The sequence below is a fragment of the Megalobrama amblycephala genome, linkage group LG2 (assembly GCF_018812025.1).
Source record: "Megalobrama amblycephala isolate DHTTF-2021 linkage group LG2, ASM1881202v1, whole genome shotgun sequence".
Lineage (NCBI taxonomy): Eukaryota > Metazoa > Chordata > Actinopteri > Cypriniformes > Xenocyprididae > Megalobrama > Megalobrama amblycephala.
The window spans coordinates 38,857,294-38,874,994 of NC_063045.1; the positions used below are offsets into that span (position 1 = coordinate 38,857,294).

At 41.1% G+C, this 17,701-nt stretch overlaps 1 long non-coding RNA gene across 1 annotated transcript; it reads right to left on the reverse strand.

Annotated features, from left to right (window-relative positions):
- Positions 1-5,744: 5,744 nt before the first annotated feature.
- On the reverse strand, positions 5,745-6,754 carry LOC125258268. The gene is made up of 3 exons (XR_007182571.1): positions 6,598-6,754; positions 6,353-6,413; positions 5,745-6,201 (listed from the first exon to the last, which is right to left on the reverse strand). It is a non-coding gene; the product is annotated as an uncharacterized LOC125258268 (long non-coding RNA).
- Positions 6,755-17,701: the final 10,947 nt, after the last annotated feature.

Consider the following 17,701-nt stretch of genomic DNA (forward strand, 5'->3'; position numbering starts at 1 on the left):
GTTATGCAGTGTTTCTTAGTGCACCGAAAATACACAAGATGAAGCAATGTCTAAATATTACCAAAGCTACCTTAAAAAAGAATTACAGATAAAAATCCATGAAACCATTCAACATGGACAGAGTTTGCTTTTAGAAGAGTGCAGTTTTATTCAACACAATTTTTGGCTATAGTGCTGGCTGAGGCAAAATCCTATAGATTACAGCATTGGTGAAAAAAATACAACTAAAATATCTAAACCAGCCTGAACTGAACTGTCTGGTTTGCTGGTCTTAGTCTCCCTGGTCTGTTCATTGGTTTTGGGCACTTTTTAGGGTAGTTTTTAACTGTTTTTTCAGCAGCCCAGTCATATGACATAGAGCAGTGGTTTGTAAAGTCGGCATGAAGCAGAAGTTGTGATAGACTTTTCTTCCCTATTGTTCCCTAGTGAGATGGCCTCTGGTACAAGAAAAAATGTAGGGTGGGACTTGATTTTCTCCATGGGGAATTGATTGGATGGTTATGGTTTGTTATTGGTCGATCTCAAGTGAGTGACAGGTTATTCTCACATGAATTTTAAAAATAACGGTGTGCACGGATAAATAATTTATTATAAATACTGCAATATTCCATAAAAAATAAGAATTGTTCATTTTGATTTTTGGTGACTTTTTGGTGAGCTTTTTGACTTGAAGGCCCCTTATATTGGCTAAGATATTTCCTCTGGCATTTCTGCAGTAATTATGACGGTTTACATTATTATTTTTATTAACAGAAATGTATGACTTGGTCCAGTAATACCCATGCAAGAATATAGCAATAACCTAAAAACCATCTACAACACTCAAGCATCTTGGCCTGAGACAGCTCTATACTACAGCTACACCAATGCAATGTCTGTTTTGAGTGTCTAAGTAGCTGTGCAGCTGTGCCTTTCTTGTGCCAATGTCTTGATGTGTAGGCTTCAGACAAATATTTGTTAACCTTTGAAGTTTGAGTGAGTCTTTAGTGCTCTGTAATTAGCATGCTCTGTGCATGGAGATAGTCTGAGCCATTTCTTACAAAAATAAATACTATACTAAATGAAATGTCTAATTCTTTACCACAAATAACATTGGGGTTGACAAAGTATCAGTATGGTGCACATAACTTCTGCTCCACTAATGTGACGTTCTTCTCCATGTACAGTACAATAAGTTTAATTATGTCTCTAATCACAGAGCAATCAAAACAAACCAATCTACAGTGTTCCTCACCGTCTGGTAATGTGTGCAGACGCAATATATATATATATATATATATATATATATATATATATATATATATATATAGGGGAAAGTGGGGTGAGTTGTGCCAGTTTTTACTCAAAGTGACTTTAAAGTGAGGCCATGGCAGTAATGCCTTCAACTTAAGAATGTACATATATTTCAGGATGTGGTGCATCCCTGAGAACAATAACTTTGGATCTGAAATAAATTGTTTCAGAAATATAGCTTTTGTGAAAAAAGTGGTCTCGTGGCACAACTTGCCCCTGGTGTGGGGTAAGTTGTGCCTTTGGGGAGAATACGTTGGGGTAAATTGTGCCAGTCATTTCTGAAGTAAAACAGAACATTTTAATGTTATGAACTGTAATGCTAGACAAATTAAATACAAAATTATTAATGTAAGGTTTATTTTGATATTGTCACCCTATTAAATTGTTGGAATAAGTCATATTTTGTAGTTTTTCGGAAAACACAAAAAAACTTAAATACATAATATATGATATTTGTGAATCATTTCAGGCAAAAAGGTTTTGGCAATAGATGCCTGTTGACATACATAGAACGCTGTCTGTCAATTATGTAACATATAAGAATACACCGCGTTCCAAATTAAGTGTTCCAAATTTCCAAGTGACTTATCAGTAAGATTTCAGTAGAATAAACATTCAGATTTTAGTTTTTCTAAGAAAGTGTTTGTTTCTTTATTTATCCATGTCTTTTTAGATAACTGGTATCAATCTCAGACAAAATAATTTGCCAGGTCTGTGGAAACCCTACTTAGAGGTTGTTCCACATTATTATTCATTATTTCATTAATAAGCCTTTATCTGACTGAGTTCTGCTGCTCTAAATCACTCACAAATCTTATGATAATTTGATAATCTCCATTCAGTTTTCACACAATATTAGTTGTTTTCATGCCTTTTGCACAACATTGGACCATTTCATGCTTTTCATCTTCAGAAAGTGCGTTTTATAATTGCGTGGCATGATGGGTTTTGGTCTAAAATCAAGAATGTCACATAGTTTAACTTCTAAAATGTAAGAGTACAATGTACAATTAAAAATGAATTATATGTTAAAAATAATCACAAGTGGGGGTGAGTTGTGCCACTGGCACAACTTAACCCAGGCCCTTTGGCAGAAATCACCCTGGACCCACAAGTTTGGAAAAACTAGCATGATCCAGCATGTGTGAAATGTTTTCAAACTTGCCTATAATTGAAGACTTCAGATGCAAAAGCCTCTAAGTGCCATCTGAAATTTTCTTCTAAAATGAGCATTTTTATCAAGCTTGTATGTTTAGATTTAGTAATTTCACTTTAATGGCAATTAATAGGTCCTTTTCATTGCCATTAAAGTGAAATAACTGAACATAAACATACAAGCTTGATAAAAATGCTCATTTTAGAAGAAAATTTCAGATGGCACTTAGAGGCTTTTGCATCCAAAGTCTTTAATTGTTCAGACACTACAATCAAAAAACCTTGATCATAGAAATTTTACTTTGAGCTAAAATGTGCTTTCCTCTCAAGCCATGTGTCTCTCTCCTTTGGAGGATGAGTAAAATTGATGGCTTTTCAAAATTATGTGGTCACATGACCAATGTTTCCTATGGTTTTCCAGAAACAATGGGTGGAACTACTTCCCCCCTGGCACAAATCACCCCACTCTCCCCTATATATATATATATATATATATATATATATATATATATATATATATATATATATATATATATATATACAGGTGCTGGTCATATAATTAGAATATCGTGAAAAAGTTCATTTTTTTATTGTAAATTATCTTAAAAAATGAAACTTTCATTTATACTAGATTCCCTACATGTAAAGTAAAACAACACCATCCCTACAGTATAAATTCCGGGTATCTCTTGTTCTTTGAAACCACACTAATGGGGAAGACTGCTGACATGGCAATGGTCCAGGAGACAATCATTGACAGCCTCCACAAAGAAAGTAAGTCACAGAAGGTCATTACTGAATGTGGTGGCTGTTTACAGAGTGATGTATCAAAGCATATTAAATGCAAAGTTGACTAGAAGGAAGAAATTGCCCACAGTTTGTTGTTGGAATTTTTAATATCTGGCAAGCACTGGCTGACCTTGGCTGACCTTACACGACTTCTGAGATGTGTGAATGTACTGACTACCAAAATGCTGTGCGCTAAACTTGACATGACAATGATAAATGGATATCAATATGATTAATGGTCTCCCTGCTCATATAATTATGTCACATGGTAATATCTTACCAATACATGTGAAGGTGGGATTTGTATCTTGGATTGTCATAGATGTCATAGACCATTAAGTTAGACTGTAACAAATAATGTGCTTTCGATCCCAAATAACCTTCATTATCATTCAGCTGATGCACCTTTTGACTTTCAGTGTAATTTGTAACCATGCAAAATGAATGCAATGTAGCATATGATGTAAATTATTGAGATTAATTGAAGTTCTTTAATACCATAGAATGCAGTGTTAGGGTAAGGCATAACAGGTAACATAAATTAGAGTTACATAATCAAATCACTTTTTTTAACTAGTAAAGTAACACATTACTTTTTTTACAACAAAGGGTGAGAAAAAGTAACGCAAAAGTATCAAAGCATTACTTTTCATAAAAAGTAAGGCATTTAGTTACTTTTTTTAGAGAGTAACGCAATATTGTAATTCATTACTTTTAAAATAAATTTTCCCCAACGCTGCTAGGATGGTGCTGTTAAATTTATTTATTTTGACCTCATGAAAAAAACCTGTGAATTGAAAAAACTTGTAGAAGGTACAAGAAGGTGCATAGAAGGTTCCATGTCATTTACACTAATGTGTAGTGAATTAACTCAAAGGGGAAATATTAATAATTATTCATAACTCATTATGATTATTAATTATGAATATGTAAATCGGTTAATCAGATTAACTGGATGTAGCTACATTAAGATTAATATTACAATCAATTAACCTGTTCGTCCAGTGAACACTCAGTGTTGATTGTTTATTAATTCTAAGAAATGTTCATTTCCAGGTTATGGAAAAATAACATTCTTATTGTACCGTACTACTCAGAGCATGTAGTCAGGATCTAAATCATTTAAGAGGCAAATTATTAGCAGACGGAGTCGGAACCAAACATGTATTGTGCACAATCTTTATTAACTAACTCACAAACACATAACTAAACTAACAAACACATAACATACACGAAGGTCACACACATACGTAGGTAAGAATGAGTAATGATAGAGTTGAACCGGAAGTAGAACTGTTAATGGAGCTATAGGAAAAAGTCAAAGACAATTTGGAAAAGAATCATCAGTTTCCTCAGTAATAAAACACCTTTGCTGACAAAGGTAGGTTATACAAATCAATACTAAATCGCTGTTTAGTGTTCAAATGTACAATACTTGCAAGATGCCTTTAGGCTGAGGAGCATCAGATCTGCAGGCTGAGGAGAAATCTTGATGATTCGGTCCGAAGTTTTTTTGTCAGTATCTTCTGGGTTGGATGATGAGCACATGGCTGGGTTGTAGGCCTTGGCCTGAAGAGGCCTGCAGCAAGGAGGGGTCTCTTCAGTCATCCAAGAAGTAAGGAAAGAGAGGGAGTGGCATTGTTCTCTAGCTTTTAACCTCTGGCCAAAGTCCAACCTCTTAGGGTTGATGTGACCAATGAAGATGTTGTATTTCCGGGCGACAACACACCCCCTGTCAGGGCTTTTACGACCGAGCAAGATTAACTGTCTGAGTTTTTGAAGAAGAACTATTAAAGATTATTGTAATACTGATGTGTTACACAGGTATGGACACACTGCATACACAAGCATTTAAATCTTCTCGATACGAACCCATAGACACTAAACATGGCATAATTGAAGTTACCTTAAATGTCTCATAAAACATGTGAATACACTGAGTGCAATACAACAACAGTAATAATGGATACCATTTCCTGGGGATATGCATGTTAATTTATAGAACAGTCTGTCTATAAATTAATGCAGGAACATCTGTGTTCTGTGTGGAAAATGCAGGGAAGATGCAGTTTTCCTGTGTCTTTTTGTCTCTGTTTTTCCCCGTGCAACACACACACATACTTCAGGGCAATAAAACTAAGGCTGGTCTTCTCGGGGGATGGGGACAGACCCCAGAGTGAGCTTTAAACAATTATTGGTTAACTATAACAAATAATTGTGTCTGATAACTATAATAATAATAATAATAATAATAATAATAATAATTGTATATTGTTATTATTTCATTTGGTTACTGAAAAAGGTGCAAGGAAAGTTACTGAACTCACATATTAATATGCTGTTAAGAAATCTTAATTCAGATAAAGTACTACCAATAAAAACCCATTTAAAAATGATGACTTCTTGATTTTTCTTGCATCATATTAAAGGTAGTGACATCATAAAACTGTTCTTAAATGGGAAAAAAAAAAATCAAAAATCAAAATGAGCACTTAAAACCATAATGGTGACATGCACATTTAATCTTTATTAGTTAAATCATTCATTAGTATCATTCTTTTCAAAGCACATTAATCAGTTGTACATTGTTATTTGTACATTCATTTTGCATTAAAATATGGTTAAACAGCAATATTGCAAGTTATTAGCAGATTAGCAGTTATTGTCACCCCTGTAAGTACAGGTGGTGCTTCTTTCTGTTGTGGTTGGTGGTTTTGCTGTGGTGCTAGTTGGAGCGCGTGTTGTTGGCACAATGACTTCCTCAGAAGAATCAGAATCACTTGATTCAGACTCGTTTGATTCAGAATTTGAATCATTTTCCTCTGAACTGGATCTTGACTGCACAGACTCTGATGAATCAGATCCTCTGCGCAAAGGAAACTGACAATTCAAAGAATCATTTTCCTCTGAACTGGATCCTGACTGCACAGACTCTGATGAATCAGATCCTCTGCGCAAAGGAAACTGTGGATTCAAACAGTTCAAAAAAGTATCATTATTAATAGTACTGTATTCTTTTATAAGAAACCAAGTAGCTATAAAAGTAGCATTTTATATATATTTAAAAAACATAATAAAAATGTAAAAGAAAGCATTAAATTGATATGATACTTACTGGTTTTGAAAAGACTGATGCAACAAAAAGCATCAGTATCATTGCCTGTGTTGACTTCATCCTACAAAACAAAAGCGCCAAAAGAGATTAATGTGAAATCTTTATTCTCTAAATATTGTTTTTCACAGTATAATTTTTTTAATAATGCATTTTGCTTGCTTGTGTTCATGATTATTCATTTACCAATAATAAAGACAGATTTAAAAGCCATAAATGTTGTTTAAATCAAGAAATGAATGAGTTACCTTGTACAGATGCTCTTGTCCAGTTATTGTAATGTCACAGTCTGTATTTACTCTGGCAGCTGTGGTACTTTGACTTAAATACTGGCTGGTTGTGAGTAAACCAGGGCTTGGTCCAGTGAATTCCCATGTAGATGACATGACAATAAGTCAACGTTTGTGCAACTTCCGTGTCTCTACCAAAACTTGCAAAATCCCTTATACAATCAGTGTGAAGTAATCCAAACAAGAGTGTAAATCATGCAACATCAATGCCCCAGTGCATTGTTTAAACAAACCACATCCCCTGCTGCGTGTTTAGTATGTGAAAGGCTCAGAACTTAAGCATGCTATATGTAAACTTATGTACAGGGTTTACTGTACTGTACATCTCAAATACATGCATGTGAAATTATGGCCAGTGACTTTATTTTTGAACAGTTTTTATACCGTATAATATACGGCAAACTCACATCTGAAATGCATTTTTAATTATTTAAATAGCAATTTGAATACATTTTTAATGCTTGACATATGAATGAATGTCATTTTATTGTCCTAAAACCTAATATGTAAATATGCCTATAAATGGTATGGGTCCATGACACATAAGTGTGTCCCTGATCAAAAAAGGAAAAATATTTTGGAAATATAGTTCAAAACATATGTGGCAAGTTTTTGGAAATGTACAATTTGTATTTATAGTGGTTTCTTATTGCTTTACAAAACTTTTATACCATTTTCAAAAAAAAGATTCAAAGGTGGTAATGGAACAATAAGGATCAGTTAGTTGAACTAATGAACTAAAATGAACTAACAATGAGAAATAAGTAAAGTAAAAGCATTTATTCTGAATCAACATCTAAGATAAGTAAAAATGATATTTTTTTTCATATGCGCTTTTGTGTGGTCCAGTTATCATTCCTAAATGAGCTATCTTACAAGTTTTAAACTAGCGTGATGTCAACAGATGCATGAGTGTATCACTGAAGCATATAAGCAGAAGTTTTACTGCATAGTTATGCAGCAGTGGCCTTTTGCTGTTACAGCTATTTTATACGCTGTTTAGCACATTATGAAAACAGCTAAAGTGATATAAGTATTGCACTTTATCGGTGTCCACCATATTTAGCAGCGATATTACTCAATGACGCATTCATTTTCAGAGCAATGGTTTTTTTTTTATCAATTTTTTTTTTTTATTAGTTTTCACTAATAAACACACATAACTAAACCCCCTCCCCCGAACACCAGACATAAAAAAGTCACCATACATACTTAGACATCCATGAAATAAAACATTTTTTATATTGCCATGTTACCTGCTTCCATTCCCTCAACAAAAATTAAGAAAGGCTGGCAGATATTATAAAATGTCCCAGTAGACCCTCTGACTGTATGTCTAAGTTTGGCTCATGACTTCCCTTATCCAGTGGCTATGTGTCGGTGGATTAGGGTCTTTCTATTTAAACAATATCAGTCTCCTAGCCAGAAGACAACAAAAGGCCAACATGATAATTTCCCTTTTGCTAAGAGAGGTGTTTACTGGGACCACACCAAACAATGCAATAAATGGGGACGGCTCTTCTATCTTTCCAAATACCCCGGAAAAGTTCTCAAAAATATTAAGCCAGAATGTGTCCAGAACATGTGCAGAAGAGTGGTGACCTGCCTACATCGATCACATGTGGTGTCTATGTCAGCTTTAATTTTAGAGAGTCTGACTTTAGACCAGTGCAGACGCGGTACAATTTTGATTTGTACTACAGCATGTCTAAGGCATATGGATAATGAGAAAATTCCCTGTATTATTTTGTGCGAAATTTCTTCTGAAATCGGTTCATCTAAATCTGTCTCCCAGTTGTTTGTAAGTAGGTCTAAGGGTGTTGAATCATATATGCTGAGTAGTTCATAAATTCCAGAGCAATGTTTTTTAGCAGTGCTAAACGTGTGGTTGATTCAGATGCACGTGTGTCTGACTCTGAGTCACTTAAAAGAAATATCAATACAGTTAATACTAAACGTCATGTCTGTTATATTCTGGTGGTGTCCAAGCACAAGCTGAACCGTTATCCATTTTTGTCTATGCAGCAGCAAATGGTCTATTGTTGTATTTCTGTGAGTATGCTGTCTAAGCATGGTTGTGAAGGAAAATAAGCATTCACAGACATGTTTATCTGCATAAAATGACATCATTATTCAAGGGTTATGTTTTCTTAGCTATGCTAACATGTTGATGCAGCTCAGTCATTTCATTATCGCTCCTAATGGTTTTAATGATCAAATAAAAGCATAAGGGTTATGTTATCATTATCAAATGAATAATTGATGATATTTGCTAGGTGGTGCTGGGTTCCCATCTCTATCAGCTTGCAACATTTTATTTATTGCTCATGAGAACACACAACATGCATTTCTAGGGCTAAGCTGGTCGGCAAGGTAGCCATGGCACACATAGCCTTGAGTAACTAGCGTTAAAGGGATAGTTCACCCAAAAGTGAAAATTTTATGTTTATCTGCTTACCCCCAGGGCATACAAGGTGTAGGTGATTTTGTTTCTTCAGTAGAACAAAAATGATGATTTTTAACTCCAACCTTTGCAGTCTGTCTGTTGTATAATGCATGTCAATGGTAACTCCATCTATAAGAGTAAAAAAAACATGCACAGACAAATCCAAATTAAACCCTGCAACTCGTGACGACACATTGATGTCCTAAGACACAAAACGATCGGTTTGTGCGAGAAACCGAACTGTATTTATATAATTTTTTACCTCTAATACACCACTATGTCCAACTGCCTTGAGCTCGCACACAGCATCCGGTGAGGTGTCTTGGCGATAGATCTGCTGTTTTGGGGGGGTGTTTGAGGATCCCGATTGTCACGGTTCCAGTCATTACCGGACTAAATTTCCCACAATCCTCCCTGGCAATCACCTGCACTCACTTCACCAATCAGTAATCACCACACCCAGCTGCAGCACATTATCTGGACTATTTAAGCCACTCACAATCTGTCATACTTTGCGAGGTCTCGTTAACTCTAGTTACATTTCTGAGCGTCACTTATCTTGTCTGTCTGTTTCTGATCCTGTCTGTTCCCCGTGTACGAATCTCTGCCGCCTGCCCTTTGGACCTTTTGGACTGTTTATTGTTTCCTGGTTTTGTGAATATCTGCCTGCCCTGATTCATTGATTCGCTGATTCACAACACTCACATATTTATAGCACTAAAACGTAAAAAAAATGCTCACTGGTTCTCACCTGCTTCATCACAGATTGCGACATGCCATGTTTCAGTGGATTGACATTTGAAATGAGTGTGTGCCTTCACGAAGAGAAGCCGGAATCATATTTTCACGGATTAATAAATTAAATTCTGCTCTGTACACTATAAAAAACTATTGCCGCCAGAGAGGACTGCGACTGGAACTCATCATCATTTGAACTACTTTTGGTACCACTGTGATAGAAATATTTTATGTCAACATGAAATATACAGAAAACGTAGACTAAGGATGCTCAGGTCAAAATTTTTACTCAACTGTAAGACTCAACTGTTTACTCAATCTTTCTATTCATTGAGACTCACTCGGTTGTTACCAGTGATCTCCTGGCCGTAAATAAAACTTCATTTCTACAAAGAGCAACTTGGAAGTCGTGTCAGATATATGCCGCGCAGCTAAGGAATAGAAGATCCTACGCTCAAAAGACAACAAATGTAACAGCCAAAGTGTGATAGAGGTAGTGAGGAATAGAAGTACTAAAGATTCTACATTCAAAAGACAACAAATGTAACAGCCAAAGTGTGATTGAGGTAGTGATAGCAGCTTCTTGATGGGACGCCGTCACCATACTTCAGGGAAGTATTGGATTGTAAGTATTCAGGAATTCAGGGAAGAGATTCGTAAATATTTTACGTTTTTTTTCACTGTAAAAACGTAAGTATTTTTACGTTTTAGTGCCATAATTAGCAAGTTATAACAAGTTTTAGCACCTTTCTAAACGTACAAAAATGTACGTTTTTTTGTCTTTGAAAGTTACGTATTTATAACTACGTATTAACAATGAGACCAGGCTGTTGGTGCAGGAAAATATGTGAAATATGTCTAAAAATTTTAAATACGGATACTTTATTCTTTATATGAGCTATGAGCCACGTGGCTAGTGTTGTTAAACACAACACGAAGCTCCGCACTGAAACCGATCATATGTGCGCTCCGCGTGTATAACAATTGTATTTTTCATGTGTTCATATTCAAACTTCAGTTCTGACCGCATTGCGTCAAAATACAAACAACATTCATGTGCTGCTGTGCTGAAGAGAACATAGCCTACGGCTAGCGTGTCCGAATGCAGAGATGATGAACAGCACTTTTATGACATTTGAATTCTCCGCTGTAATGCAATCTCATGCGAACATATTTTCCATTTGTGCTGGTGGATTACAGCAAAACAATCCACATGCACCAATAACTTCTGCTCTGGTCGCGTCGCAGGAAAACGCATTTTTGTGTTGTAGCACTGAGGTGCACAAGCACCAACAATTTGTCTCTGAAAGACAAGAGACAGAGGCGAGAGAAGTGATACTTCCTTATGCATAATACCGCAATTATAATCTTATGCATACTACAGCGCAGTGATTGGATTGAATGAGCTTTAAGTCATGAATAAATGTAGAAACTGTTGAGGTCAGCATGTTTGACCAGCCCATATTGGAGCTAACCAGCACTCCGGATCTTGCCGGTAGTACACGATGACATCAGATTTTGTGACGTTGCCCCAACTTTGCTTTTCAAACCAGAAGACAGAAATCGCTCTGAAAAATGCAAAAATAACTAATTTCAACTTTTAAATAAAATTAATGAGTACCTTTAGTGTTTTCAATGATGTGCAGCCTATACATATCTGTTCACAGCTCAAAAAATGTGTTCTGGGGTTTTTATGACCCTTTAATGACATTTGAAATTGAACTATAACAGTATATCACTATTTGGACAGGACTACTTTTCCAAATTGCACTCAGAGTACTGTTGAGTTTGCGCAAATAACAGTACGTAGTTGTTACAACAGAGACACGGAGGCAGACGTAAAAGTAATGTTGGCAGGTTTATTGTCAAACAGCAGAGTATATGGATGTGGATGAATGGAATAAACAGTTCTTGAAAGATGAAGAGAGCGTGATACTGTCCTTGTGATGTGTAGCAGATGCGGATGGAGTTCGGCGTTGGAGGATGATGGTGGAGACACTCACACACACAGGCAGGTAGGCACACGAGGAGAACAGGAGACGAAGGAGATGGAGGAGACGACTGGAACAGGTAAGTAAGGTGTTTGGAGTCCTTAAGGTAAGCATACATGGATTGTAGTGCAAACGAGACCGGACAGTGAGTGTGTGTGAGTGTGGTGGTTTTGTAGTGGTGGTGATTGCAGTGCTAATGAGTCACAGGTGGCGGTGATCAGTAGGCTGGTGATTGAGTGCGTGGGTAAGGGAGTGAGGTGGAACCTGACGTGTCTGTGACAGTACCCCCCCTCCCACGGCCCGCTCCTGAGGGCCGAGGACCCCAACGTCGTGGTGGTCGTCCTCTAGGGCGTGGGGCAGGTCTGTCCGGGTGGTTGCGTGGAAAGTCTGTAACAGATTAGGATCAAGGATATCATTCTTGGGGACCCATGAGCGTTCCTCGGGGCCATAGCCTTCCCAGTCCACCAGGTATTCCAGTTGACCACCACGGCGCCGGGAATCCAGAATCTCGTGAACCACGTACGCAGTGCCATCATCCAGGATGAGTGGAAGGGGGGGCTCGACGGCTGCCACGTCAGGTTCTGTGGAGGGAAGAACAGAAGGGTGGTGAGGCTTTAGTAGTGATACGTGGAATGTGGGATGAATTCTACTGTACTGTGCTGGAAGTTGGAGATGGTAGGTGACGGGGTTGATCTGTTGGACGATGGTGAACGGGCCAATGAAGCGGGGACTCAGCTTCTTGCAGGGCAGACGCATCCTGATGTCCCTGGTGGACAGCCAGACCTTCTGCCCCGGTTGGTAGACTGGAGTGTCGGAGCGCCGAAGGTCGGCTGTCATTTTGCGTCTGCGCAGGGCTCTCTGCAGTTGGTGGTGAGCCGAGTCCCAAACCCTCTCGCTCTCCCGGAACCAGTAGTCGACTGCTGGAACGTTGGAGGGTTCCCCATCCCAGGGGAACAGTGGGGGTTGGTAACCGAGTACGCACTGAAACGGTGTTAATCCAGTTGTGGCTTGGCGGAGGGAGTTTTGTGCGTACTCGGCCCAACCCAGGTACTGGTTCCAGGAGTTCTGGTGGCCGTGACAGAAGGTACGCAGGAAGCGGCCTATCTCCTAGATCTTCCGTTCTGTCTGCCCGTTCGACTGAGGATGGTATCCGGATGACAGGCTGACGGTCACACCCAGGAGGGAGAAGAACGCCTTCCAGACGTGGGAGATAAACTGGGGTCCTCTGTCGGAGACGATGTCTTCGGGTATTCCATAGTGACGAAAGACATGGTTGAACATCAGTTCTGCAGTGGTCATGGCGGTAGGTAGACCCTCCAGGGGGATCAGACGGCAGGATTTTGAGAAGCGATCTACCACCACCAGGATGCAAGTGTGACCATCAGACTCGGGGAGATCCGTGACGAAGTCCACTCCCAGGTGTGACCAGGGTCTCTCAGGAACGGGCAGAGGATTGAGCTTGCCGGTGGGAAGATGGCGTGGGCTCTTGGAGATGGCGCACTCCCTGCAGCCCTGCACGTACCTTCTGACATCGTTGGCCATGTTGGGCCACCAGAAGCGTTGTTTGAGCAACGAGAGGGTCTCATTGACCCCCGGGTGGCCAGTGCCAAGTGAAGAATGTGCATTGTGCAAAAGTGGAGTGCGTCGTGCCCGTGTGACGTATTGCAAGCCTTGGGGGCAACCCGGCAGAGTGCGTGAGGAGGCATTGGAGGAGGGCATGGTTTCTTCCGACCACTGGATGGGGCCTACGAAGACTGACTCTGGGAGAATGGTGTCCGGGGTTTCAGGTTTTTCGTCTGGGGCATGGAGACGAGACAGGGCATCAGCTTTTGTATTTTTTGAACCAGGGCGGTATGAGATGGAGAAATTGAACCGAGAGAAAAACATGGCCCAGCGAGCTTGGCGAGGGTTGAGTCTCTTGGCAGCCTTTAGATACTCAAGGTTCTTGTGATCAGTGAGAACTTGGAATGGGTGGTTAGCTCCCTCCAACCAATGCCTCCACTCTTCAAGGGCAAGCTTGACGGCCAGGAGTTCGCGGTCACCGATGTCATAGTTGACCTCCGCCGGGTTGAGCTTGCGGGAGAAGAAGGCACATGGATGGAGTCTACTTGGTGTCCCCTGCTGCTGAGAGAGGACCGCTCCCACTCCGGTGGTGGAGGCGTCCACTTCCACGACGAAAGGTAGGTCAGGGTTAGGGTGGACGAGGAGGGGAGCGGTGGTGAAGGCTCTCTTGAGGGTCTCAAAGGCGTTGGTGGCTTGCGGGGACCAGGACAGAGACTTGGGCTGGTGACGGAGCAGATTGGTGAGTGGGCTGACGATTGTACTGTAGTTCTTGATGAAGCGACGGTAGAAATTGGAAAATCCGAGGAAGCGCTGGAGTTCTTTGATGGTTGTTGGAGTGGGCCAGGTCTGGATGGCGGACACCTTCCCCTCGTCCATCCGGATGCCACTGTGGTCAATCACGTACCCCAGGAACTGGACAGAGGGCTGGTGGAAAGAGCACTTTTCAGCTTTGAGGAAGAGTTGGAATTGCCGTAAGCGTTGGAGGACCTCCGCAACGTGGTGGCGATGTTCGGCCAAGCTCCGGGAGTAGATGAGGATGTCGTCTATATACACCAGCACGAACTTGTGGAGAAACTCCCGGAGCACCTCGTGTATGAAGTCCTGGAATATGGAGGGGGCGTTGACCAGATCATACGGCATCACGAGGTATTCGTAGTGGCCGGTGGGCGTGACGAAGGCGGTCTTCCACTCGTCCCCCTCACGTATCCGGATGAGGTTATACGCGCTGCGGAGGTCCAACTTGGTGAACACAGTGGCACCGCGGAGATGTTCCAGGGCCGCTGGGATGAGGGGAAGTGGGTAACGGAACTTGACTGTGATCTTATTAAGGGCACGGTAATCAATGCAGGGCCGCAAGCCTCTGTCCTTCTTAGCCACAAAAAAGAAACTTGAAGCAGCAGGGGAAGTAGACGGGTGGATGTAACCTTGACTAAGGGCCTCTTTGATGTATTCCTCCATGGCCTTCTCCTCCGGTAGAGACAGGGGGTAGATACGTCCCCTGGGCACTGGCTCACCCGGTAACAGATCGATGGCACAGTCCCATGGCCGGTGTGGAGGTAGCTTGGAGGCGCGTTGCGGGCAGAAGACGTCACTGAAGGGGGCGTAGTCCGGAGGAACCTCCACGGAGAGCTTCTCTACGGGGCTTTCGATGGACGTGGCATTGACGGAGAGAGTTTTGGAGAGAGGAGAGTTCGGAACAGGAAGCTCAGGGAAGCAGTCGAGGAAGCAGTGGTCGCCCCACTTCAGGACTTCGCCCATGCGCCAGGAGATGGTGGGATTGTGAAGCTCAAGCCAGGGGCGCCCTAGAACCACGTCAGCGGTGGACTCCTCCAGAACCAGCAGATGAATATTTTCAGTATGAAAAATTCCCACACGAAATTGAAGTGGTCCCACACAGTGACGGATGGTCTTACGGCTCAGGGGTTTGCCCGTGATGGAGTGGATTTGATAGTGAGTCGGAGACGGGGAGATCTTGAGTTTGAGTTATCGACAGAGGGCACCGGAGATGAAGTTTCCTGCTGACCCTGAGTCGAGGAGCGCCACCACTGGAACAGAGGCATTAGCAGCAGTAAGGTTTACAACAGTAGTGAGTGGTTTCATTTTCTGAATGGAGGGAATTATCGCACTCACCACGGGCCGAGGAGGACGGGTTGGGCATGCGGAGATGACATGCCCCGGAGATCCACAATATAGGCATAAGTTCAGGGTCAGCCTTCTCTGTCTTTCCGTTGTTGTGAGACGTGAATGGTCGACTTGCATAGGCTTGCTGGCTGGTTCTGGAGAGCTGACGGGTTCGGACCGATGGAGGAGGATGTTGGAGAGAGACTGGCCCTGGTGCTCGAGGAGACACGACTGCATACGAGAACCCACGCGGATGGCGAGTTGGATGAAGCGTTCAAGTCCTATGGAGTCCTCGTATGCAGCGAGATGCAGCCGCACATTAGGCTCCAGACCTTGACGAAAGGTGGTGATGAGGGCTTGTTCATTCCATCCGCTGGTGGCGGCTAGCGTTCTAAACTGCAAGGCATATTCGTTGACAGAGTTATTTCCTTGTTTTAAATTATAAAGTTTCTCACCAGTCGATGAATCCGAGAGAGGTTTTCCGAAGACCTCACGGAAGTGAGAGACGAACGCCGGATAGGATTTCACCACAGAGCCTTTCTGAGTCCACAGCGAATCAGCCCATTGGAGGGCCTTACCTTGCAGTTGTGAGATGATGAACGCAATTTTAGCCGTGTCGGTAGGGTAGAGGTGCGGCTGCATCTCCAGGACCAGTTCGTATTGGAGAAGAAATCCGCTGCATTCCTCCGCCGATCCAGAGTAGGGTGCCGGTTTGGCCATGGGACTGGCGGTGAATGCTGGTGAAGGAGCAGTGACGGTGGGTGTGGAAGCAGCCGCATCGGTGGAAGACGGTGGAGATGTTTGTGGAGTGTGGTGGTTTTGTAGTGGTGGTGATTGCAGTGCTGATGAGTCACAGGTGGCGGTGATCAGTAGGCTGGTGATTGAGTGCGTGGGTAAGGGAGTGAGGTGGAACCTGACTTGTCTGTGACAGTAGTTTGCTCTGGAATTTTTATAGTGGTTGTCTGAGAAAAACATGGCAGATTAGGATGATATTCTGCACTCATTTGAAATTGACTTATGACCTTCTATGACATGATATAATAGAGGGTATGCACGTGAAATCACCGTTGACCGTTACGACTGCGGTCACGGCCACTGAGTGGCAAAAGAGTGAGTGGCAGCAACAAAACACATCCAAAACGGAAAAGAGCTTTGCGATTGACTGTAGAAATAGCTTTGACACAAAACCTGAGGTATATATTTAAAGACTGCTGAAAGCTACAGAAAAAAGAAGCAAATGGATTGCTGCAATTCACAGAAACAACTGGACTCCAGGCAGAGAAACATGGATTTGCAGTTATCATTTTGTGTCAAATTGTTGGATTTCGAGGTAAAATCATACCGTATATATTGTATTGTTATATAATATGTTGACAACTCATCAATTAAATATTTTTAATTCTTATCTTCTTATATTCTTATCTTATATTCTGCATAATTGTGTGTTTTAAAATAAACACTGACAAAACTATACTATAAAACTATATATGTTTTAGGGCTGGACAATATGACGATATATATAACATTGATATAAGTGATTACTCTGATTTAAACCTACCTATATTGTAGTTATATAAAATATTCACAGGCAGATTTGCTTTATGTATTTCCCCAGCGTCAAATCAGGCACATATAAATGTCAGCAAACACGACTCCTGTCAATATCCATGGATTAGGTTTATTTGACGAGTTGTAAGAAAAACTTTCGAGTCCAACCTTTAGTGTAATCATTTGTTTTACTCGCGTTTTCGCAGTTTCCCCTATTAAATCGTGTCATGCAGCAGGTTCTTTTACCACTCAGTCCAGCTGAGCGAGCGCGTTCGGGCGGGAAAGTGACGTCGATGCATACCCTCTATTAGGGCTGGGCGATATATCGCATGCGATTGTCACGCGCATTTCGTCAGTAAAGCCGGTTCCCTGATTACCGCTAAATCGCCATCACCTGCTTTCAAATGGAGCGGCATTTAATAGACAGAGCCGTAGTTCACTGATAAGCTGTGCAATATCGCTTTCATTATCGAAGGCGATTCATCTGCGATAATGAACGCGATATTGCGTAGCTTATCAGTGAACTACGGCTCTGTCTATTAAATGCCACTCCATTTGAAAGCAGGTGATGGCGATTTAGCGGTAATCAGGGAACCGGCTTTACTGACGAAATGCGCGTGACAATTGCATGCGATATATCGCCCAGCCCTACCCT